This window comes from Vicugna pacos, chromosome 10 (assembly GCF_048564905.1).
Source record: "Vicugna pacos chromosome 10, VicPac4, whole genome shotgun sequence".
Classification (NCBI taxonomy): domain Eukaryota; kingdom Metazoa; phylum Chordata; class Mammalia; order Artiodactyla; family Camelidae; genus Vicugna; species Vicugna pacos.
This window is the reverse complement of record NC_132996.1, coordinates 857,173-880,791: the sequence shown is the minus strand read 5'-3', so window position 1 is coordinate 880,791 and position 23,619 is coordinate 857,173. Positions and strand designations below refer to the sequence as shown.

The window sequence follows — 23,619 nt, the reverse complement described above, 5'->3', positions numbered from 1 at the left end:
ATTGATTCTCCTCCTAGGAAAGGAACCGTAGTGCTGTCATTAGGTTTGAGCAGGGGTGGGTGGAGGATCTCAGAAGAGTTGTTTCAGCACACCAATAGAATTCTTGGCCACCGTGACCACGAAAGACAAGTCCCCTGCCATCCCGGTAGGCACTTGGGCTCCTGACAAAAGCTGGGCTCAGTAAAGTGTTGAGTAGAAGGCACAGACCTGAGGGATGCCCCAGCAATAGGCAGGAGGTAGGGCCTGGTTTATACTGATCTGGGTGTATCCCAGACTCATCCGAATACGAAATCAGAAATTTGCAAAACAGCAGAGCTGGGGTGGATCATCTACTCCAGACTCCTCACCTTACAGTTAAAAGGGTGGCAACCCTGACAGGCAAAGCAACGTGCTAAAGGCAGAGCGTGGAAGTCGCAGTGCCAGATGAAACGCAGCGTGCAACCCCCGTTCAAGGCCGCTGACTCTGACGACGGGGCCAAGGTTTCCAATGAGGAGAATAAGACAGTGTAAATACTTTGTTCCCCCTAAAACCCCAAATGTTTTTTAAAGGCACAAAAACTCACCTTAACTAGATCTCTTCTGAGGGGGCTCTCTTCTGCTTCTTCGTCTTTCTGTCTCCATTTCCCTCTCTCAGACACAAACACATTCAGTTTTGTGAAAGGGGACTTCCTTCCATACAAAGACAGACTTCACATCTTCAGAAAGATACCTGAGAAAGCACGTTTCTCAATTCAAGTCTTTGTGGGAGTTCTGGGCAACTGGCTTATTTTCTAGAACAATCGGTAGTTACAAAATCAGGAAATCATCTTCCACAAAGGCAGAGTTCTGGTCCGTGTTGATAAAGTTGGGGATGTCACATTTCATGAGTCTGTTCGGCTCCTCCTCTGGCCACCTGCTGCATCTGATGGCTTCCTGGAGCCGAATAACACTGTAAAGGGCTATGGTAGGGATACCAGCTTTGGCCTTGTCCAAGTGGTCCACTTCATTGATGTAGCAGTGAAAGAGGGACCTAGATTCGTCATTGCACTGCCAGAGAACACCTTGGGCAGCAGCGGTCTTCCAAAGTCTGACACAAAGCTGTTGAGTCTAAATCTCTTCTCGGGAGACTCTGCATTGCTACAAAGAAAACCAAAATAAAATATCGTTCACAGTGTAGCGCGGTGACCTGAAGAATCATAGTTTTTGCCATCTACTGAGAGTAAATCCCTGCACAGAGCATGCTGACATGCACTGGAATTGAAAGACATCACTTCTGAACACATACAATTAAACCCAAGGCAAAAGTCTAAAGTGAGGGCCCATGGACCATCCTAAAAAGACATCGTTCCCTGAGAATCCTCAATATTGGTGCCTCGCACACCAGTGTTTCTCCGTGGGACACTCAGATCTCTTCATCAGGATTCGTTAAAGTGCTTCTTAAAATGCAGAATCCTGGGGTGCACACCCTCAGAGTCTCCAGAGGTAGCGACTGGTAGTCTGTATTTTCATAGCCACCAGGATAACTAAACATGCTCAGGTTTAGCACCGCAGTCTACATCGGGTCACCTGAGCATCGACAATTCTGTCTCACGGGATGGGGGGTGCCATGTGTGTCAGGGTGCTGTCCTACCCATGTGTCTCCCCTGATTCTCAGAACTGACAGTGCTGCCCCATTGGGCACGAAATACCACCGTTTCACAATGCATACGCAGGGCGCCCGACTGAAAAACTATCAGTGATAGGAGAGGGGACAAAACTCAGCTTCCTGTTACCTTGTTTCACTTACTGTGGGACGAGTGATCAATTCAAGGGTAATAAATCAGTGAATGAGTGAATAACATGACTCGCGTTAGTCCCACGAGTGCCTGGAAGAGCAAGCCTGGGCACATTGAGAACCATAACAGCCCATCTACTTAAATGTCATCCTCCACAGATCTATGTATAGGTTACTTCCACCCAGGCAGTGACTCCAGAAGGGCAAGAATCACGTATGAACACACTCTCAAATCCAGAACAGAACCTGACAACAATTAGGCTCTGGAGTCTGTGTTTAGCGAGTGTGGAATCTCAGTGATTCCAGCTCTTACACCTTGCCTTCCCATCCCACCACACACGATATGGCCCTTATGTCCAGTTCTCCCGGGGCTGGGGCCACGGAACCCATTTATAGGACTGGAAGAATCTGATCATTTAAACCATCCCCCAGATTATCATCAAGAGTCACCTGCATTTCAGGGATCAGTAATCCCAGAAGCTTTGCAGTTCAGGCAGCTGAGGGATTTTTATATCAGCTCTGTCTTCTACTGTGACTGCCTGGGTGACATCAGACAAGGAACTCTGAAAAGCCTGAACTTTTCCTTTCAGGAATAATCTAATTAACAAATCTCGTTGACCACTCAACAAATGTGATGTGAAGATCAATAATTTACACAGGAGTACAACATTCACTAGGTCGTGGATTTAGAATCAGAGGAAAATCATTTTAGAAAGATTGACAGAATGTAGCTTTAATGCGAATTTAAGTATTCTTACCTTTCAGTAAATCATCTTCCCCTACTTATCACTTCACCCAAGTTTAAAAGATGTCTGAGAACAGGGATGAGTGTGTCAGCAATCTGAGACCCAATAACCTAAAATGTCACCTAGGAAAAAGAGGGGAGTAACACATTTTTAAAAAGCATGGTGAGGATGGCGGGGCCATCCCCAACCCCAGACTAAGAAGCTCTGAGTAATAGCTTTCCTGCCTGCCTGGGGCATCAGCTGATGTGAAAATCCACCCAGAAACCTCACTGTCCAGCAGCTCTTCCATAACACAGGCTACACTTTCTCAGAATTAAGAATTGCGTCCAGTAACCACTTCGCTGAAGAATAAAGACAAAGGAGAACAAGAGAGTTCTGCCCCTCCCAAGGGAGAGCCCAGACCTCGGGCTGCATGCACTGCGCCCACCTCCCTGGAGAAGAATAAACTGGAGAAGGGCGTTCTGCGAAACTGCGGCAGCAAAGGTTGAGATGGGAACAAATTGACCAGCTGGCCAGGGACAGCCCCCTCCGTCGCTGCCTTGGCGGCTGCCTCAGCCCTCTCAGCCCATCCTGCCCACCTCCGGTGGCTAAGCTGTCAGGGAAATTGCTTTGCGACCTGGAGCAGCAGAGGCTGCCCTCAGGCCAAGCTGCGGAAAAGATGGGAGCTAAACCCCCAGCTCCCGAGCGGCAGGCTCCATACCCCCGCCAACACCCCGACGCCCCCGCACCCTACCGCAACCCCGGGGAAATATGACCCGAAGAAGTGTGACCTGGGAACGAGGGGCAGCAGAGGCCGCCCCCACGTCAGGCCTGCAGAGAGATTGGAGCTTATCCTCCAGCTCTCCAGGGGCAGGCCCTGTCCTCTCCACCTCCTGATCTCACCGCGCCCACCTTCCAGGAGCAATCAGACCAGGTGTGGGGTGTCAGGCGAATCTTGCGCCAGAGAGGACGTCCCCAGGCCAGGTCAGGGGAGAGGAGAAGAAGTGGCCCATTAGGCGGGGCAGCCGGCCGTCGCAACTGCCTCTGCCCCTCGACCACATCGGGCCCGTCTCCCAGGAGCAAGCTGACCTGGAGACGGGCATCCGGCTTCTTGGGCAGCAGAGGACGCCCCCAGGATTGGTCACGGGGAAGAGGAGAGCAAATTGACAGGCTCCGCGCTGCAGGTCTTCTACCCCCGCCATCGCCACCCCCGCACCTTAAAGGCACCGCCCAGGGCGCCCCTCCCCCAGCAGGCTGAGTGGGACAGGTTCGTCTGGTGACCTGGGGCAGGAGAGGCCACTCCCACACCAGGCCATCGGGGAGACGGGAGCCAATCCACCAGCTCCCCAAGGCAGCCCCTACCCCCGCAGCAGCCACCACTCTTGCCCATGACCTCACAGTGGCCTTCTCTAGGGAGCAGGCTGACCTGGAGATGGACGTCCGACGAACTTGGGACAACAGGGACCGCCCCCAGGGCAAACCATGGGGGGAAGTGGGAGCAAATGGACAAGTTCCATGGGAAAACCTGCCGCTGCTGCCACCACCCCCAAAGTACCAAGTCCAACTCCCGGGGTCAGGCCGACTAGGATACACGCGTCTCATAACACAGGGCAACAGCGACCGCCCCCAGGACAAGACGCGGGGAAGATGGGAGCAAATGGGCCGCTCCCCCGCTGCAGGCCCCCGACCACCGCCACCCCTGCACCCTGACTACCCTGCCTCCCGCCCCCAGCAGGCAAAGTGGGACAGGGGTGTCCCGGGACCTGGAGCAGCAGAGGCCGCCTTCAGGCCACGCGGTGCAGACATGGAGCTAATCCACAATCTCCTCCGGGGCAGCCTCCCTATGCCTGCAGCCACCACCTTAACAGCCCCCTGACCGCACCGCACCCATCTCCCAGGAGCAAGCTCACCTGGAGTCGGACCTCAGGCAAATCCTCGGCGGCAGACGTCGCCCCAAGCCAGGCCGTGGGGGAGAGAAGAAATGGAGCAACTCCCTGGAACACATCCCCTGCCCCTGCCGCCTCCGCCGCCGCCTCCCAGGAGCAAGTTCATCTGGAGACCCGCGTCCCGCCTCTAGGGCAGCAGAAGCCGCCCCTGGCTCCGCCTCCGGGGAGAGCGGAGCGAATTGATCGGCTCCCCCGCGGCAGCCTCCCTCCCCCCGTGGGTCCCGCACCTTAACGGCCCCGCCCCTACTCCGCACTCAGCAAGCTGAGTGGGACAGGAGTGTCCGGCGACCTGGGGAAGAAGAGGCCGCTCCCAGGCCCAGCAGCCGGGACAAGGCAGCTATTCCACCCGTTCACCAGGGGTAGACCCGCTCCGCCCCTCTGCCGCTGCCACCGCCCTCTGACCTAACGGCCCCACCTACCAGGAGCAAGCTTACCTGGAGTGCAACATCTGGCGAATCTCCGGCGGCCAAGCCCCACCCCAGGCCAGGCTGCAGGGAAGAGAAGAAATCGATCGGCTTGCCCGGGCAGCGTCCCAACCGCCACCGCCGCCGCCGCCGCCCAAAAGCATTGCAATAGCCTACCGGGGTCAGGCTGACTGCAAGGATGTGCACTTGCCTTCTTATCCTGGCCAGGTCCCTGAGCACCTCCCTGCATCCCTACACTCCCTGCACCTCTGCTCCCCTGCTACTCTCTGCAATTCTGCATCCCTCCACCCCCACATCCCCTGAAATGCCTGCGCCCTCCACAGCCCCTGCACCCCTGTCACCAGTTACACTTTTGCACTGCTTACACTCCTGCACCCCTGCATGTCCCACACACCACCTCTTGGGCCTTTGGCAGAGTCTCTGCTGTTAGACCAATGCACAGTGACTCACTCTTTGCCAGTATATGATGCATCAGTGGACGTCAGGGGTTGCCTGCAGGAAGGTACATGTTCCCGGTCACTAGCCTGGGCCACTAGGGTGATCTCTGTGAGGTCACCCAGGACGGGTTCAGAGATGCTGTTCTCTGGGAAGAGAGGAGTTGAAACCGGTCTTGAGGGCAGAGCTGTGCTCACCAGGCCGTCCACGCTTCATGTTTTACACAGGGCTTCGGAGAAGTGAAATGGATCCGGCCAAGTAATACCGGCCTGCTGTGAGCCCACCTCAGTCCTGGGCTCTGAGTCAGACCGACTGGCTCCCTCAATCAGGGCCCAGTTTGGGCACCTGAATGGTCCCTTTGAGGCATCCCAACAGTTCTCAGGATGAAGTCTGGCTGCTTCCACCCCATGGCCCTCCCTCCTACTGTGCTGGCCTCAGGAAGGTTCCTTATATGGGGAAGAAGGCAGCCCACACCCTACCCCACCCCTCACCTTTCTCTAACCCAGGCTGGTGCTCTCTCTGCCCCTCAGAGTCTGGGAAGCCATCCCTCTTCAGTTATGTCCCTTCTGAGATGGACTTGCTTCCACTCAATTCTAGGCGAGGATGCACCATGGAATGCACTGGGTAAGAGAACCAAAATAAATAATTTCTTCTGTGAGGTTGTCTGTTTATCTACTGGGGCTGGGCTGTGTGTAGTTTGCTACAGCTATTGGTGTGAGAGGCTAAAACAGCCTGTGTGTCCTTGTTTTCATCTCCCCGCTGTCTTTGGGTTTTCCCTAGACACTCCTGAGACATTTACTTCTGTTAGTATTATTCCTGTTATTACACACGGGCCCTACTGACATGGAGGTAAGGTGTTGGGGGAGCGGGACAGAGCAGGGCATCTGCAGTCCTGTGATTAGTTCTCATTGAGCCTGTGCCCTGAGCTGTGACCTCCACAAGTGTGTCTCTTTCCCCCCACCCCAATTTGGGTGACACAGAAGGGATTTCCCTTCTCCCAGGTTGGTTAGGCTCTGGTAAAATAATTTCTCATTAAAAAAACAAACAAAAAACAACTTCCCCCAATGAAACAGAATGTTCTGGGTGTATTTCAATACAGTTATTTTCTCCTCTCCAGGCAGGAAGCATGAGGAGTTATCCTCTGACCTTCATTCTGAGAACAGGACACGGTCCTGGATGTAAAATACATGAAAAAGAGCATGGGGCCCCTCTGACTGGCCCGCTGGAGTTGTCACACTCTGATTTCCCCACACTGAGCCTCCTGCTGGCCTCAGGGACCTGTTAAATCTGCCTGCCCCCGGGGTTCTTACAAAAGCAGGTTCTGCCTTGGGAGCTGTGACTCTCCAAGCCTGCCCGCTGTTCCCTTTGCAACCTCTCTGGGTTGGAAGCAGCTTTCCCCCTCAGTCTTCTGGGATCTAAGAAGAGCAGTGGGTTTGCAGCTCCCTCAGATTTGGTGTTATTTTCAGGACAGGAGGAAGAACTTCTGAGCTCCACACGAGCTGGACCAGAGGCTGGAATCCTCCCTTCCTCTGCCACCGTGCAATCAGTGGCTGTGGTTCTAGCCGAGTTTCTGAAGATGTGGACTTAAACACACATATCCCAGCCCTCACAGGAGCACACAGTCCCATAAATCCCCCTAGTTTCCACTGGTAACTATGGAGCCGATGGGGACACGGGTTTCGGGACCACAGAGGCCTGACTGCACGACTTGCTCCGTGGCCTATTTACGTGGTTGCTCCGGGCCTTGTCTGAAGTGGCTTGTTTACCACACCTGGTACGTGGGAAACACAAAATAAGTACTAGAACCTTCACTTTTTCTCCCTCCAGGGCCTTCAAACGTAGAAAGTAATAAGTGAACTCAGACAGCCTAGTCACCACAATGAGGTCCGTCCAGCCTGGCTCTCCTGAGTGATGGGCACTGACTTGCACCTTAACTCGGAACAGTAGGGGAACTGCCTTCCTCTAACTGGGCCTCTCCCCACACCAGGCACGCCCGCAGCTCAGACGGGGCCAGCTCCCCCACTGAGGTGTGTGCTGGTGGCTTCAGTGTGACCTGGCCCTGCCGGGACATGAACCTGCAGTGAGTGAGGTGGAGGGTCGGGTGGAGGGGGGTCCCTTCTGGGGTGGCAGGGGGCCCGGTAGCACCCCTCCCAGCCTGGTGCCTGGGGCTCCCTAACACCTCCTACAGCTCCTGGGTTGGCTCCGGTCCTGGCCACTCCACACACCCTCCCAGTATCTTTTCATTATGTCCCTTTTCTGCTTTTATCAGCGAGAAGTGGCTTCTGTTGCTTGTTCAGTGAAACAGTACATCGGGAAACCAGACTACTTCTAACATCAGTAAAATACCAACCTCGGTCAGCTCGCCGGGCAGACCGTGCAGCACAAAGGCCTGAACAGGGCTGTGCGAACGGCTTACGTGAAGGGTCCTCAGCATCTGTCTTCAGAGATACAGAAGCTGATGGTTCAGGTAAAACCTCAGGGTGGGATTGAGGAATCCAAAGCTGGTTGGTTTCAAAGGCTAACTGGTCAGACCAGACCCCTGAGCTGTGGTCAGAAGCCTGGCTCACCGTCACGCAGACTCAGCGCCCTAAGTGCCGGGTGGGGCCGGTGCTGTTCCCTTTGTAGGCTCTCGTTGGGGATTCAGTGTAGCCCCTTAAATACAGCAGAAATTCCAGCCCCATTAGCCCCCACCCTGAGTGTTCCATGACACAAATCCCGGGAGTGTTTAATTTTCATCTTTGTTTAGGAGGATGAAGGTGGTTCAAGAGAAGACATAAATTCACACTTAGTGACACAAGGTCACAGCCAGTACTTCCTCCACGGAGAGCTATGTGCTCCCACAGTGGTGGCTGGGGGCTCGGCAGAGACCCTCTGCTGGTCCCAGAAGGACTCGCTCCTCTGGCCACAACTCATGGGTTGGACAGCAGATCCAGAGGGTGACAGAGCATCTTTCCTGGGAATTTGGAACTGACACATAGAAATCAAGTTCACTCATCTGGAGTTTGGCGGAGGGGAGGGGCGGTGGTTGGAAATCAAATGAAACCAGAGCATGAGAGTCACTTAGAAGTGAAAGAGCGAGAGACAGAGAGACTGAGCTTGTGAGAGCAAATAGTCAGAAAGAAGGCAAACAATCAGGGGACAGAGGAATTCCAGCTCCTGACTGTCTAGTCTGTCCCAGCCCATCAATGACCCCGTGAGATGTTTAATAACATTCCAGTTTTGCAGATTAGGAAACAGGCTGAAAGAGGTGGGGGCTGGGTTTGGGTGCACAGTTAATTCAATTGCCACTGGACCCCACACTTCCCATTGCCTGAAGGCACCCTAATCCTCACTGGGACCCCTGTGGTCCCCTGACAGCCCAGCACCCTGATCAAAGGGACCCTGCGGGAGTGGGAACCCCTCTTGAGTGTGGAGAGTTCCCTGCCCCGAGATGCCATGCATCAGCAAGCTCCCGCTCACCCCAGCTTAACATCAGCCCAGCTGTACAGTCTCCCAACCCGCTTCCCTCCCTGCCAGGCACCCCCAACCTTACCACCGAGTGTACTGCAGGAATTCAGGCACAGGGATGCCCAAATCAACACGAGCCCACCGGCTATAGAAACAGCAGACTCCCAGCCCCACCTGGGTTGCGAGGGGACAGAAGGTGTCCTCAACTTTCATGTGTCTAAAACAATCTTCTTCAGCTGGAGGTTCTAGAGAAAAATAAAAGGTCCAAAACATAGTTCGGTGAGGAATTCCTCCAAGGACCTGACTCCAGTGTCTACAACCATGTGTACCTACCCCCGGAATTGGGGTGAAGGTGGATTATTGATCAGCACAACCCCTGGTGGCCCAGCTCCTTGGCTTGGCTGCCCAGAGGGGGCTGGGGGAATGGGTAAGGCCAGGGCACTCAGGAAAAGCACAGAGGACCTGACCTCTCCCTTCTGCACTCGTAAACCCTTCCCCAAATCTCAAGGCATTGGACAGAGATCCGCCACAATAATGAGATGCTCCCATCTCTTCACTCACTCCTGTCGGTTCACTTACATGCTGAGCATCCACTGGGTCCCAGGACAAGACACATAGAATGGCTGATGGGACAGGCTTGGTCCTTCCCCCTGGAACCTGTTCAATCTGATCAAAGAATGATCACTCATAAAGAGTTTCTCAAAATTATACAGAGACCAAAGACCAACTGCAGAGTGAACCAAATTTAAAAATATATATGAAGATCCCCCAGTCTCCCCGCCTAAGGTTAACAGCATAAAGCAAAAATTTCTTGCCTTTAATCACCAGGGAAGTTGTCACCCCCTCTCAGGTGGAAAGGAGAGTTATTCTTTGAGCACGTCACAGAAGTGCTCCATCGGATTGGACCAGGGCATCTACATTCATTCAGCAAATGTGTATAAGCTCCTACTACATACGGGAATCTCCTAACTAGACCGTTCCCAAGGCTCTCGGGCTTTATCAGTCAACAAAATAGACATGACTCCCCATCACTGGGGGCTCAGAATTTTAGCAGAGGAAACAGGCAGCATGTTGGGGTAGCAAGAGTTTGGATAAATTTTTAAAAAAGAGTGATATGAGCAAACTCGGGTGATGGCGGTGGGGTGGGAGGCAGGCAGGAGAGAATAAGGCAATCCTGGCAGATCTCACGGAGTAATGAACTTGAAGCAGAATAGATCCGGAGGAAGAAGGAAGAGCCGGAGCCAGAGGTCCCCAGAGTGAGGGGGAGAGTGTGGGCAGAGAGGCAGAGCACGCCGGGTCCTGAGGCCTTTGTGACGACTTTGGCTCCTAATGACATGGTGACCCGTTTAGTGAGTTTTGAGGGGAGGGGTGATGTAGTCCAACTTATGCTTTTGTGTTTGTGTTTTTTGGGGGGAAGTAATTTATTTATTTTAATGAATGTGCTGGTGATTGAACCCAGGATCTCAAGCATGCTAAGCATGCGCCCTACCACTGAGCAACACCCACCACCCCCAATGTATGTTTTTACAGGCTCCCTCTGACTCTGTGTGGATGAGAGATTGTAGGAAAGCAAAGATGGAAACAGAAGGCTATTGGTATCCAGGAAAGGCTGAAGGTGGCTCTTAGGAGGGCGGGGAGCAGAGAGCAGGTATTTAATTAAGACAGAATATCCAGAATTTTCTAACAAGCTGGATTTGCTGTCTGTGAGTGTAAAAGAAAGAGAGAGAAAGGACATGGTTCCAACATCTGGGCCTGGACAATGGGAGGGATGTCCTCTCCGGATGGGAAAGGGGATGGGAAAAGGTGGGGCTGAGCAGGTGGAAAGGGGCTGGTATCAGCTCAGTTCTTCAATGTCATGGTTAAGGGGTGTGTTACATATTGCCACAGAAGTGCCTAATAGGTAGAGGAATCTGTTTTCTTTTTCTTTTTAACATTTAAAAAATATAATTAAACATATTAATTGTATTATGTGAATGATTTGGGAATTTTGTTTCATGCCAAGTTATATGTTATATATAGCCAAATGGAGCATATATCAAAAAGGGGAGAAATGAGGGCTTTCACATAAACTGACTGTCCGTAACGTAGGTAAAACTTCAATAAAACCAGTCTTCAGGGCAAAACCCTCATCTCGGTGTTACATAAAAATAAATGAAAAACGACTATGTTGATGTACCATTATTTCATGTTACATAATAGCCCCAAACTAACAGTGTTTAACTATGAGGCTTGTAGAAATACTATTCGCTTTATTCACATAAATACAGAAGTGCAGAAATGTTCTAAGGCAGAATTAGCATCTTAGTGGAAATAATACATATTTGAGCATTTTACATGATATATATGTACTGATTCAAAATTTGGAAAAGTAATTTCATAGTAGAACATATGTATGAATGTGAAAGCAAGATGAATGAAAGGAAAAGAATGTGATGTGAGTCTCAGGGATAAAGGCTCAGATGGAAAGGGGAAATCAGGGAATTTTGGAGAAATCGAGAAATTGATGGCATGCCAATTTCCAAGGCTGGGTTGCTTCCACCAAAGGAATAGCAGAGAGAGAGAGGAGAGGCCCAGGAACCCACCCTGGGGAACACCCACAGTATATGTTTGGAAAAAACAGGAGACATTGGCAAAGGACCAGCCAGCAGGCCAAAAGCAGAAACAGACAGAGAGATGAGCTGGAGGTTGAGTGAAGCAGGAACACGGGGTAGGAGGGATGGAAGAGCTGGGTCAAATGCTGCCGAGGGGCCAAGCATGATGAGGAGTCAAAATTGACCACTATATTTAGCAACATGGGGTCACTGATGGCCTTGACAGGGCAGTTTCCATAGAGCGAGGGATCAGGCGAAAAGCCAGAATGGGTGTAAAAGGGGATGGCTCAAGAGAAGATGCAGACAGTGAGTTTAAACAACTCCTTAAAGATTTGCTGCAAAGACACAGGGTGGCAATTGGTGGGGGTGAATTAGGGTCAAGGAGTGCTGTTGGTTTAAGAGGATGGACGTTTATATACTGATGGTGTCAAATAGCAGGAGAACAAAATAGATGAGGCAGTGAAAGAGAGGATGGTTTTGGGAGTGACAACCCAGAGAAGATGGGAGGGATGGGGCCTCGGGGACTTTTGGAGGAACTGGCTTTCGATGCCACTTTTAATAAGCGGTGGGGCACCGAGAGTGAGGTCACAGACATCAGAAGGCGAGCGGATGTGCTGGGAGTTGCTTGTGAAATTTCTCTTCTGTTGGCTTGTTTGCTTGTTCAAAGTAGAAAACTAACCTTACCAGCTGAGGAACTAGGAGGAAGAAAGAGTTACTGGAGCCATGAGCAGAAGATAAGAAAGAGCCTTCCAGGGAGAATGGGACAGTAAAAAGGGCAGGGGGAGGCGGGGGAGTGCGCTCCCAGAAAGTTACATTTTCTCTTTGACGTCCCCAAATGTGTGATGTGTTATTACCCTTCCTGCTGTCTACAAAATAAAAATTAATTATGGTTCAGAGGAAATGCTATTTCATTCTAAGAGGCTGCCTGTTTCTCAGGAATGGTCATCTTAAACTGCAAATATTACAAACAATGTTGAAAAGATGAACCTGTGTACCTAAAATCCCCTATTTTCTATTAATCTGTTTACTACTTAGTTCCCCTATCAATAACACATAACAAATACTGCCATGATGGAGGTACACCGATGCTTAAAAGGAAATGAGATCTGTATCCTTTTGCTAAATTCCATGGCTTCCTTAATATGCAGTTCCACTTGGAATTTAGGAATGTCTGGTATAAGAAGTGAGAAACAGTTTGAGAAAATCCCGGCTCAGAATTATACATCACAACCACATCTCACAAGTATATACAGCCGTAAAAAAGTTTAAAAGCAAAACTCCGTAACTACTCTTAAAGACCTTTGCAAACCTGGGCCTGCCAAGATGTTTCCAAACTGGAAAGGAACTCCAATCTCTTGCCTGGTACCGGACCAGAGGCTGGACAGCCTTTTCTGTAAAAGCGAGAGAGTAAATATTTTCAGTTTTGCAGATCATTTTGTTGTAACCATGCAGGTAGGCAATAAGAAAGCTAAGAACACTGGGAGATAGGAAACAAACGGGCATGCCCACACTCTCCCTTCCACTCAGGGCAGCTTCTCTGTGGTGGGGAGCTTTGCCACAATCACTTGCTTCTTTTTTCCATTGGTTTCTTTGTTTCCACCTTACTGCTCGAGCTCAGAACTTCAGGTGGGCCTGGTCCTTCAGCATCCATGCAGAGAAGGCTGAGCGGGGTTGGGAACCCCACCTGATGGAGAAGAGATATTACTGGGAGGGACATTGTGGAGGCCACCATGACACGAGACAATCACACCTTCTGGGGTGAAAGGGAATGAAGACAAGGGAAGGACACAGTAGTGGGACCTCTAGGTCGCCTGCCAGGCTTGTTCTCCCTGCACGGCAACCATGGGGGCCTGGGGGGTGTTGGGCTTCAGCTACGGTGATTAGGATGAAGGGACTCAATATAAAGGACCCTCCAACTCCTCACTAGGTTCCAAACGCAGCCCCTCTAATTCCACCCTCTGAGTTTCTGGAACTCTGCTGGAAGAATACATGAGCAGGCCAGAACCAGAGCCCAAGCCAAACATGACAGGGGCTCGTGGGGCTGTAACCCCATGCTCAGTGGTCGGGGACTCCTTGCAAATCTGCAGAAATCCCTGTTCCACCTCATTCCTGGGAGAAACCCCAGATCTCCTCCTGCTCTGTCTGTTCTTCTCTTGAGGCTATTGTCCTGGAGGGATGCTGAGTCCTTGAACCTGGTCCTCCAAACGTACATAAGCAGCCTGTTCAATAAAACAAATTATGCACTTTTTCACATTTGCCAGTTTTTGATTCCAGAAAGGCTGTGGGACTCATTCTCACAGTCTCCTGTGCCCCCACCACATGGTGGCCCTCTGCTCATGTAAACACGATTTCCCACAACTGCACCCTGCCTCCCAGCTTGTCAGAGGGGAGTGTCCCACAAAGACACAGGTGTTTGTGAGGATCCTGTCCCCCAGCAGAAAGCCTGCTCCTGGAGCCACGGACAGGGATCTGGCCTCCTAAGCCGCTCAGCTCTAATTCAAAGCCTAAAGTGGAGGCCCCGAAAATTGCTGAATGACTTTCTGAATCACCTGGACTGGAGGGGACTGATTTTCTTTCCAGGAATGGAGGTAGCGCAGCCTCCATTTTCAGGGCTGACCTTGACGATGGATCTAGTTCCCCCGACTGCACCGCAGGAAGGAGTGGCCCTTCCATCCCACAGGTTGGAGACCCAACCCAAGGGAGTACTGAAGCAGTGCATTGCTGCCAGGTCCAGCATCCCTGCAGAGTGGCCTCTGCCCTTGAATGACCCCCTTCCCAGGGCCTTTCTTGCCCGGACACCACCACACCCCAGGCTGTGCCAGAGCTCTGGGGCTCTGCGTGTCCAGGGCACACAGGTGGCACCTGAGCCAGGTGTCCCCTGGGCCTCAAGGGAGAGAGGTCTGCTTCTGCATCAGGGGAAGGTGACCCCACAAGGCTGGCAGGACACTCTCAATATGGACCTCCAGGAGCCCTGGGAGCAGTTTCCCTGCAGGTGTTAAGAGCCATCATCAGGAGGGCAGGCCCCTCTTTGTGCAGACCATCCAGCAGTGCTGGGCCCACGTGCTGACCTCAGAAATCTACATGCCCCCACGATACCCCAGGCAACCTCACAACTTCGTCACTTGGTGACCTGGGTACCACGAGCTCCTTGGCCATCCCATGAGGGTGGTCCTTGCAGGCATGGTCTCCAGGTTCTCCCGTTGAGAAATCCCCCTGGGTTTCTGTGGTCACAGAGCAGACACCAGAAGATTCTAGTCCTGCAGTGACCCCCACAGCAGTCAGCTCCCCTGTGCATGTCCAGGGACAAATGACAGCAATTTATTGCCAGGTACCTTGATGAACAAGGGGGTGGGATTCCATACTAAGTTCAGGATCCTGGTAACTCACTCTGCACCCCAAAAAGCTTCCATGAGAAATGTGTGTATTGGGATGTCTGTGCCCCTAGAAGAGCTGTTCCTGAGGGTTCCTGGGACCCTCCAGCCCCTCTCAAGGTTCTCAGATCCTGGGTCTAAATTTCTATCTGCCTCTTTTGGTGTACGGCCACCTGTGTCTCGTGGTCACGGGTCACTTTATTGCATGACTTGGCATGTTCTTAGTGCTCGTCCTCCACCCCTGCACTAGACTCCCAAGATGTTCCCACTGACCCTTGGCTCCCTGGGTGGCTCAGGGGGCCCTAAGTCTGCACCCTTCACTCTCCTCCTCTACCCCCACCTCTGGGGCCACCCCTAGGTGGACTTGGAGGTGTTTGTAAATGAGTCTTACACAAGGACATATCTGGACAAAGCAGGACCCCACCCCCGGAAAACTCACCTGCTCCCTTCTCAGAAGAGGACCCCACAGCCCCACATTGCCTCCCAGGGGTCTACTCAGGACACAGTCCCCCAGTTCTGGGCAAGGTGTCTCCCTGGAATCCTTGCTTCCAGGAAGAGTCTCTCTGTCCTTCTTCAGAGTTTAGAGGTGTTCCCATGTCCCTGACCACCAAGATGCCCAGCACAGTCCCTTCAGTGACCTGGAGAGACAAGGAACTTATGTGGCCACAGGTCTCACAGGACACACCTGCTGGGACCCCAGGCTAAAGGGCTGTCCTTCTGCCTTCTCAGGTGTGGCTCCCGTGGTATCTTTTTGCAGGGGGCCCAAACGGGGAGTGTGGCCCAAAGCAGTTCATGGGGCTCTCTGGGCAGGGAAGACTTGGGCCAGGTGGCCTTGCCTGGTTTCCCTGCTGGGCCACTCTGAAAACCCCCGCTCCTCTGGCTGTGGCTGGAGGCCCCTCAAACCTCAGGGCGGGGCTCTTTCTCTCAGCCTCCACTGACTCCAAAGCCACGCTGGTGCTGGCGAGGGGAAAGAGCTTTCTTGCCTTCTTTTGGCCAAGTTGCCACAGGTGGATGCTGCGGGGAGCTGGAGAGAGAGGTAGCACTTGCTCAGATGTGAGTGGTTAAGCAATTTGACACCCTGTCAACTAGCCTTAAACATTGGAATGAGGTCTTTCCCGGTAAAGCTGGAAGTTACTTTCAGTAACTTGTCTAAAGATTTCTTTTTTTTTTCCACTTAAAGACTCATAAAACCTCTCCCAGGTCATTCCTGGTATGGACCATTATCCAGGGATCAATCAGGAAATGCAGGAGGAGAGGGGTGGGGGTGGGGGAGAGGGGAGGTTAGATCAGAGCCCACGGAGAGGAGATGCCCCTCCCAGGAGCCTCACACTGGGCAGTGGCTTCTGGCATCCAGCTCTCCTGTTCTCAGGCCCATTCCATCTGCGGGGTTTTCCAAAAACATAATGGTGGAAGGGCCATGGAGGACACCTAGAACTTCCAGAATAGACAGGGGGAGCAGAGTTACCATGCTGGCCCTGGGTTTGGAGACAGACCTGCAGTGGAGACCACAGGCTTCTGAGAAGCCAGTTTCGAAATAAAGGCAGTATGCACTGGAATACCCGGCTCGAGAGAGTGCTTCATCATAGACATGTAATTTACATAGTTCTCACCACTAAATTCTGTGTTCCCAACACGCTACATGAATGACGGCTTCAACACACATTCATTTCTGAGATGTGAAAAAGTGTAGAGCCGCTCTTTCATCCTGCATAATGGGCATGGCTACACTTAAGAACACTTACCAAGATTTCTCAGCAAGAGCCAATTTCGAAATAAAGGCAGTTTGTGCAGGAAAACCCTGTTGGAGTGAGGGCTTCCCCATACACATGTAAGTTATAGAGTTCCCCTCACCATGAAACGCTGTTCCCAACATGCTACATGCATGAAGGCTTCGACACACATTCAGTTCTAAGATGTAAGCATGTGGAGAGCCGCTCTTTCATTCAGCACAAAAGGCATGGTTACACCCAGGAAGATTTACCCAGATTTCTCAGCTGCTTCCTTCAGCCAGATTCAAAATAAAGGCAGTTTGTGCTGGGAAAGCCTGTTGGAGCGTGTTCAGAGCTGTTTCGGGCTCTGTCCCAGCTGGAGGATGCAAAGCCCAACCTCCAGAAAGAGGGACCAGGACCCCACCCGCCAGGTGGTGTTGCCTTTGTAGGGGAACAGTGATCTTTGGGTAAGATATATTGTGGCTCTCTCTAAAAACTGCTTTGACTTAAGTTTGCATCCTAGTCACCAGTTCCAGGACAACAGAAAAGGCATACCCTACATCCCTTTGCACTCAACTCTTCCCAAAAGAGCAAATATTTGTCCATGAAAATACCAGCTGCTCTTCTAAGGCCCACTAAATACCCAGCAGTGTGGGCGGTGCACTCTTGATCAGGGACAGGAGGAGAGGGAACAGCGGTCCTCCGGCAGGCTTGGCCTGGTGTGGCAGCTGCGCTGTGGGTGCGTGGTGGGGAGGGAATGCAGGGAATCCTGTTTGAGGGGCCTCTGTGCACGCCTGCATTATAGTCTGAGGTTTCATACAAAGGCTCCAGGCATCCTAACTGGTTAGATACAGCCCCCACCCTTGGGCTGGAACCACCAGGAGATAAGTACCTGTAACAGGGACGGTGCCTGGTGTGGGGAGAGGTCATGGGACACTCCGGGGGCAGGGGCGGTGGTGCTGGGGAAGGCAGGGGATGCAGTGAAGGGTGGAGGGAGCAGGGTCCTTTGCTTGGGGGTGCGAGTTCTTTGGGAGACCACAGGGAATGGCACACATCATCCCCACCCTATACCCCAAATTCCTAGCCCCGCCAACACAGGGGCTGCTCTGCACCCTCTCAACGTGGCTCTCCTGTAAGACCGCACCCAACCAGGCATCTGGCACCCTGCCCTACCTCCCCTCTTGGGACAGATCCCGTCTTCTTGGAAACTGCCTAGCAGCGCGTATTCAAGGCCGGCAGCCGGCCTGGCGGATCTGCACTTCAGGTGCCCTACCTGGCCAGCCGTGCCTGCCTGGGCTCAGTCCTCTATCTTGCCCACAGGTAGCCTGGGTCCACTTCCGGTGCAAGCGGAGGCCGCGGAGCCCAGGCTGAGCCCCGCACACAGACAGGTGAGGGTGCCCCCGCCCCGCTGCCCCGCCGCCCCGCCCACTGTTGGCAGCATTGCCCCAGCCTCCGGCCGGTGCCACCTGCAGCTGAGGACCTCCGCGCGGCCCCGCCCGCCCCGGCCCCGCCCAGCTGCCCCATAAGCCTCCCCCCACCCCCGTCCTGGCCGCGCCCTGGCTCCCATTGGCTCCGAAAGTTCTGCTCTCCCACGTCTAGCCTCGGGAGGACGCAGACGCAAGCGCTAGGGCAGGGCCCCGCGGCGTTGCCATGGATAAAGACGCCGCGCTCCTCGCGGGCTGGCGTGCGCTTCTGGGGCAGGCAGCGGGCTCCGGAAGTGTGCAGCTGCCCGGGACCATGGCGGTGTTTGCTGCTGGGGATGGCGGCTTGCTTGGCCGGGCCACTAGTTCTGGCCGCGTCAGTTGGCGGCCGACATCCTTTCTGGGGCGGCGTCTCACAGACGGTAAATGTACGGCAGCGCCGTTGGCGGGGCCAGTGGACATGGACCGGGGTGGGATCCGGTTTGGTGTGGCGGCCGGGGAGGGCTGAGGTCATGATGGCAGTCCTTCTTGGTGAAACAATAAAATGAATAGCCATTTTCACAAGACCTCTGAGTAAATCTACTAGGGAACTTCATCCTGGACTGAGGAAGAGGACTGGGGAGGAGGGGGCATTCAGGGGCACAGAGAACCATGGGCCACCTGTCCCACGATGGACTTTAGACTCACCCTCACCCTTCAGAAACTACTAAATACACACAGACAGAGTGCTATGGACACGATTTTTTTTTTTAAACAAATCCCTGAATCCCTAGCAGGTCTTGTTTCTACCCATACACAAATGGCTTATGTGCATAATGTTTCACAAAAGCCTTAAAATATTATCACCCCAACTTGACACATCAAGAAACTGAGGTAGAGAAGTTTATCACATTCTACAAGATTAGAGAGAGGCCACGTCAGACACCGTATTTAAATCCAAGCCCCTGCTCTAGTGCTCACACTAGAAAGTGTGACATACTGCCCCTTTCCTGCCCTCTCCCTGCAATCAATCTCTGAATAGTCTTTTCTGTGTCACCTGCAATCACAATCACATTCATTTTCCACAAAGAGCTATGTCACTCCTTGGAGGACTTTTCAAAATCTAAAGGGTTGGTTTGAGAGGAGAGATTTGCATTTTCTGTTTCTCAAAGGAAACATGGCTTTAAAAGAAACTGAAAAGTAGTTATCTAGTCTAAGCCCTCATTGTGCAGAGAAAAAACCGGAGGCTCAGAAGAGATGAGGAAAGGGCCTTATTAACAAATATTGCCTCAGTGCAGCACCAAGCCAGACCTGGCACTTCTAGGGGAGGATCTGGAAGGCCCAGGAGAATGAGTGTTAGAAAACAGAAAGAGAAGAAGCATACAAGGCCCCGTCTCTTCACCACCATAACATGAATTTCCACCAAATTACCCAGAATGGGTGCAGCCAATATTAAGTTTGTCAAAAGAGGTTATAGAATTCTCAACCATAGTGGAAATTCCAACATTTACTGTGCTTTTTTCCCAGTTCAAGCAGCAATTCAGTGGGCACTCTGTACCAGGGACTACACGAGGCCTGGGGTTCTCCCAAATACAGATCTCTATTACCACGTGTGCAAACCACATTAAGGCCACCAGAAGAAAAGCACCCACAGATAAGATGGAATTACTGAAACTGAAAGCAGCAAAAGAGCATATATTACTAGGAAAAACGGTGCTCCTAGTAATGGACACATGGACATAGAATGCAAAGTGTGTTTAGCAGGCAGGAAAGGGGGGATTAACAGATACAAATTAGTAAATATAAAATAAATGACAAGGACCTGCTATTTAACACAGGGAACTATATTCAATTTCTTGTAGTGATTTATACTAAAAACAATCTAAAACATATATATATATATACATATGCATATGTTTATAACTGAATCTCTGCTGCACACTTGAAAATAACATTGTAAATTGACTACACTTAAATAAAAAATAATTTTAAAAAATAAGTAAAAATAAATGCAACGCCATTAAGGAAAAATAAAAGAACTCTCTAATCCCCTTAACTGTAGGTGGTCGAGAAATCTAGCTGCAAACACCAAGTCCACTGGATCACTCCAGCACTGGCTGTCACTCTTTCTGACCATCAGAGAGTCACTTGCTTCACTGAGGTTACTTTTCTCTTCTGTGAAAGGCTACAGTTGCAACTAACGATGTATAGAATCTCATCATTCACAAGCCCAAAAAGTAGTGAGAACTTCACATGGGCCAGGCTCTGGTCAGATGAAAAGATAGGGTCCCAGATATATTCATGGGTAGAAGAAGTTTATGCCATAAAGTTATAAATTCTTCCTGTTTTGATAGACAGATTCATTTCAATTCTGGTTAGAATTCCTACCAGATTTTTCTTGGAATATAACAAGTTAATTTATGGTCAGGAATAGCCAAGAAATTTCTTTAGAACCACCACTTGGGAGGGGTGGATAGGTCATTCATTTCCACTGCTCTTTCTGAAGTGATGAAAACGTTCTGGAATAATAATGGATGCACCACTGTGAATATGCAAAAAGCTGCTGAATTGTACCATTTAAATGGATGGAATTCATGGTTTGTGAACTATATCACAATAAAACTGTCCTATGAAAATTATTTCTTGACAATTACTTTTCAGTTTATACACTAGTCTGTCCCACAATTTAAGAAAAACAAAAAACTTAACAAGCCAAACTATGCCAGGAGCACTTTAGGACTGCAATATCCCTGGGTCTCCAAGGCCTCTGGTGGTGCTGTTCCTGTTAACACACAATAGCTGGGCTGGGCTAGTTAGGGACTGTAACTATCTTTTGAAAATCGAGGATCACTCCTTTCACCCTGGGAGAGGGAAGGAAGGAGGATGTCACAGCCTCATGCCTTCAGCACATTTTTAACAGAACCAAGCCCTGCTTTCACCACTGCAATCCCTCTCACTATAAAAACACGTGACATCAACAAGCACCGCCATCATAACACCTGAAAGTGTTCAAGGTACTTACCTGAGGCAGAAACATGGAGGGGGGAGACAGAACCTCGCTTAGCAGTGACGCTCCCTTTTCCCGACTCCACCAGGAGAAGCTGGGCGTTAGAGCCGGAGGCTTTCAGCCCAGGTAGCAGCGCCCACGCCACAGAGCTGGTCCTCAGGGAGCGGGAAAGGGAGAGCAGGGAAGCCCCGGGGTCGCGGGGCAGGGAAAGCGGGGAGGGGGACGCGGGCTGCAGCCTCGCTCGGAGGACAGCCCCAGCCCCAGTCCCAGGCGCCCGCCCCCGTCCGGATCCGCAGACCCCGCCCGCCCGGGACACAGCCCGCCCAGGGGCGGGGACGGGCCGGCGGACGAGAAGAGGAAGCCCGGGAGGAGAGGACTAGCGGGAGGGAGAGGGGAATGGGACGCCAGCCGCGGACTGAGGGGATCCCGGCTGGGTGAGAGGTGGCAGGTGCACACCAGGCCCTGGACACTGTGGCCGGGACGCCGGGGCAGGTGGCGCTGGCAGAGGGGTCTGGCCTGAGCAATTCATCTGAACACGGGCTGACTAGCGCCCTTGGGGTCTGTGACAGGCGGACCGCCCTCCCGCAGCCGCCTGACCCCTTTCCCAGGAGCCCCCCACCTTGCACTTCCACAGTCAGAGGCCCCGACCCCAGGCAGGAACCAGAGGCCTACCGGGCGACGTAGTTGAGAAGCCTTTGGGCCCGATCCCCGGCTCGGATATGGAGCTCCCAACCAGCGGACCACTTGGCACTGACTGCGCATGCGCAGGAGGGCCAGCGCTCCTCTCTGGGTTCTGTGAGAGAAGGTGGGACAGCGAGGGAGGGAGAAGATGGGAGCGGGTGGAGAGGACGGGAAAATTGGAGGGATACAGATGGACAGGATGAGCAGAGAGAAGGAAGGGATCTGGAGAAGGGAGGGTCTTAGAGGAGTTGGAGAAAAAAAGCTTTACCTCTGGGGCATCCCTAGGCGGCAGACCTGCCTCTGTACCCTTCTGTTACCCTTCAAGCCCCGCAGCTCAATTTTACCACCGTGATCCAACCCTCCGTCCGATGCTTCTGCAGAAACCCTAGGGAGATCACACCCGTTGCCCCCACGCGGAGCTGGGTTTTCTGTTGCTCTGAGAACCAAGCACCCGCAGGTGTTGTCGCTCAGAACTACCTTGTGAAGAGCACATATTCCCCTTTTACACGCTGGGAAACAGGCAGGCAGGATCTCTGCCTTAGCTCCACTGTCCCAGGTGTTGGGCTGGCGGGGAGCTGGATGGTACAAGATCAGAGCCCCAGACGGAGCAGACTGCCTGAGTGTTGGTGCATAGTCCCCATCCCTCCTGGGTAAACCATACCCCACCCTAGTGGAAACATCAAGGGCTCACAGTAGTTCCCTGGGTGTGGGAGAGCTGTCCTCATGTGAAGGAAAAGTCCAGCTGGGCTAAAAAGCTAAGTCACAAATCTAAGTGTGATAAGTGTCAGTTTACTGATCTAAATTCTGCTGGGCTATCTCGTAAATCTGAAGTTTAGTGTCAGTTTATTTGCCTAACAACCTAACTCGTAATTCCAAGCTCAACAAGTGTCAGTAATGTGATCTATTACAAATTGATAAGCTCCAGTGTACTTATTCCTTGCTTTTTGTTCTTTGAGCCTTATTGGCTAATCCCCCCTTACTTGTAACTAAGCCTTTAAAACCTCATGTGCACTTCTTGGAGGTACTCAAAACTTCGGAGCCGAAGCCCCTCTGAGCCCACCGGCATAATAATTCTGAGTACTCCAACACTCCGATTGGTGCTTTTGTCTTGGCTGGCCTGTTTCCATAACACTCAGCTCCAGTGCCCAGCTTTCTAGGTAGATAGGAGTGTTACCAAGTCCAAATTAATTCTCCTCAGTGCAGGACAGGCCAATAAGTTGGGAGACCAGATGTTGGGGCATGGAATAGCAAGTTTCTGTAGACCTAGATGGCAAACTAATGTTCTGGAAAACCATCTCCCCAAGTCACAATTCAGGCTCCTTTCCTATGTGCTTGGTTAGTGCAAACTTCTTAGTGTAGGAATTCCTTCTTGTTAGAATCCTTTCTTCTTGCAGCTATCTGCGTGGGCAGATCCCTGTAAACCTCCAACAAAAGAAACGTTATTTTCTATTCTGCAATTTGCTATCTTTTAATGAATGAAAAAGTGTTAAATATCCTTAAAGGTCAGAGCCTTCAGAATAGGGTCTCCTGTTTATTTCAGGCTCTAGGCAACATTGTTTTACAAGCAAGATGAAACCTAGGTGACAGAGCATAGTGTTAAATTCAAAGGAACAAATCTAATATGGAGTCAGATTTGTTCTGTTATATTACACGGCCAGATGCCACTTGAGGATTTAAACCCCTTTAAGTTAAAAATAACTAAAATTTTAAAGGAATTTACATACATAGGTGGGAATGTGCAAAGCATATCTGGAAAAGCACCCAAAGGATAGTAAACAGAGGCATCTCCAGAGAGGGCTGAAAGAACAGAGGATGAGGGAAAACTTCTTTCACTTGTGTATTTTTGTTCTCTGAGTTTTTTTTAAACCATTTCCTTGTATTTCTTTTTCAGATAAAACAAATATGTAATGGAGCAAAGGAGTAATTAGCTTAGCAAATACAGCAGCCATGGAATCACTAGTCATCACTTTTGATTTAAGCCAGAAAGCATTTTTTGACTCTCTCCAATGTGCTCTGTCCAGTTTTAAGACTTCTATTAATATTAATATTATTATTATTATTATTATTACTATTACTACAACTACTACTAATATTACTATTACTATTATTACTATTATTTTATGAAATAA

At 51.3% G+C, this 23,619-nt stretch overlaps 1 long non-coding RNA gene across 1 annotated transcript; it reads right to left on the bottom strand.

Moving 5' to 3' along the window:
* Positions 1 to 841: 841 nt before the first annotated feature.
* On the bottom strand, positions 842 to 20,899 carry LOC140698892 (uncharacterized). Its single transcript, XR_012076895.1, has 16 exons — positions 20,825 to 20,899; positions 16,022 to 16,121; positions 15,597 to 15,717; positions 15,133 to 15,331; positions 13,425 to 13,541; positions 12,832 to 13,006; positions 12,632 to 12,713; positions 9,311 to 9,397; positions 8,817 to 8,976; positions 7,635 to 7,722; positions 5,776 to 5,904; positions 5,300 to 5,432; positions 4,859 to 4,912; positions 4,389 to 4,551; positions 2,512 to 2,621; positions 842 to 1,116 (listed from the first exon to the last, which is right to left on the bottom strand). It is a non-coding gene; the product is annotated as an uncharacterized lncRNA (long non-coding RNA).
* Between the last annotated feature and the right edge of the window lie 2,720 nt (positions 20,900 to 23,619).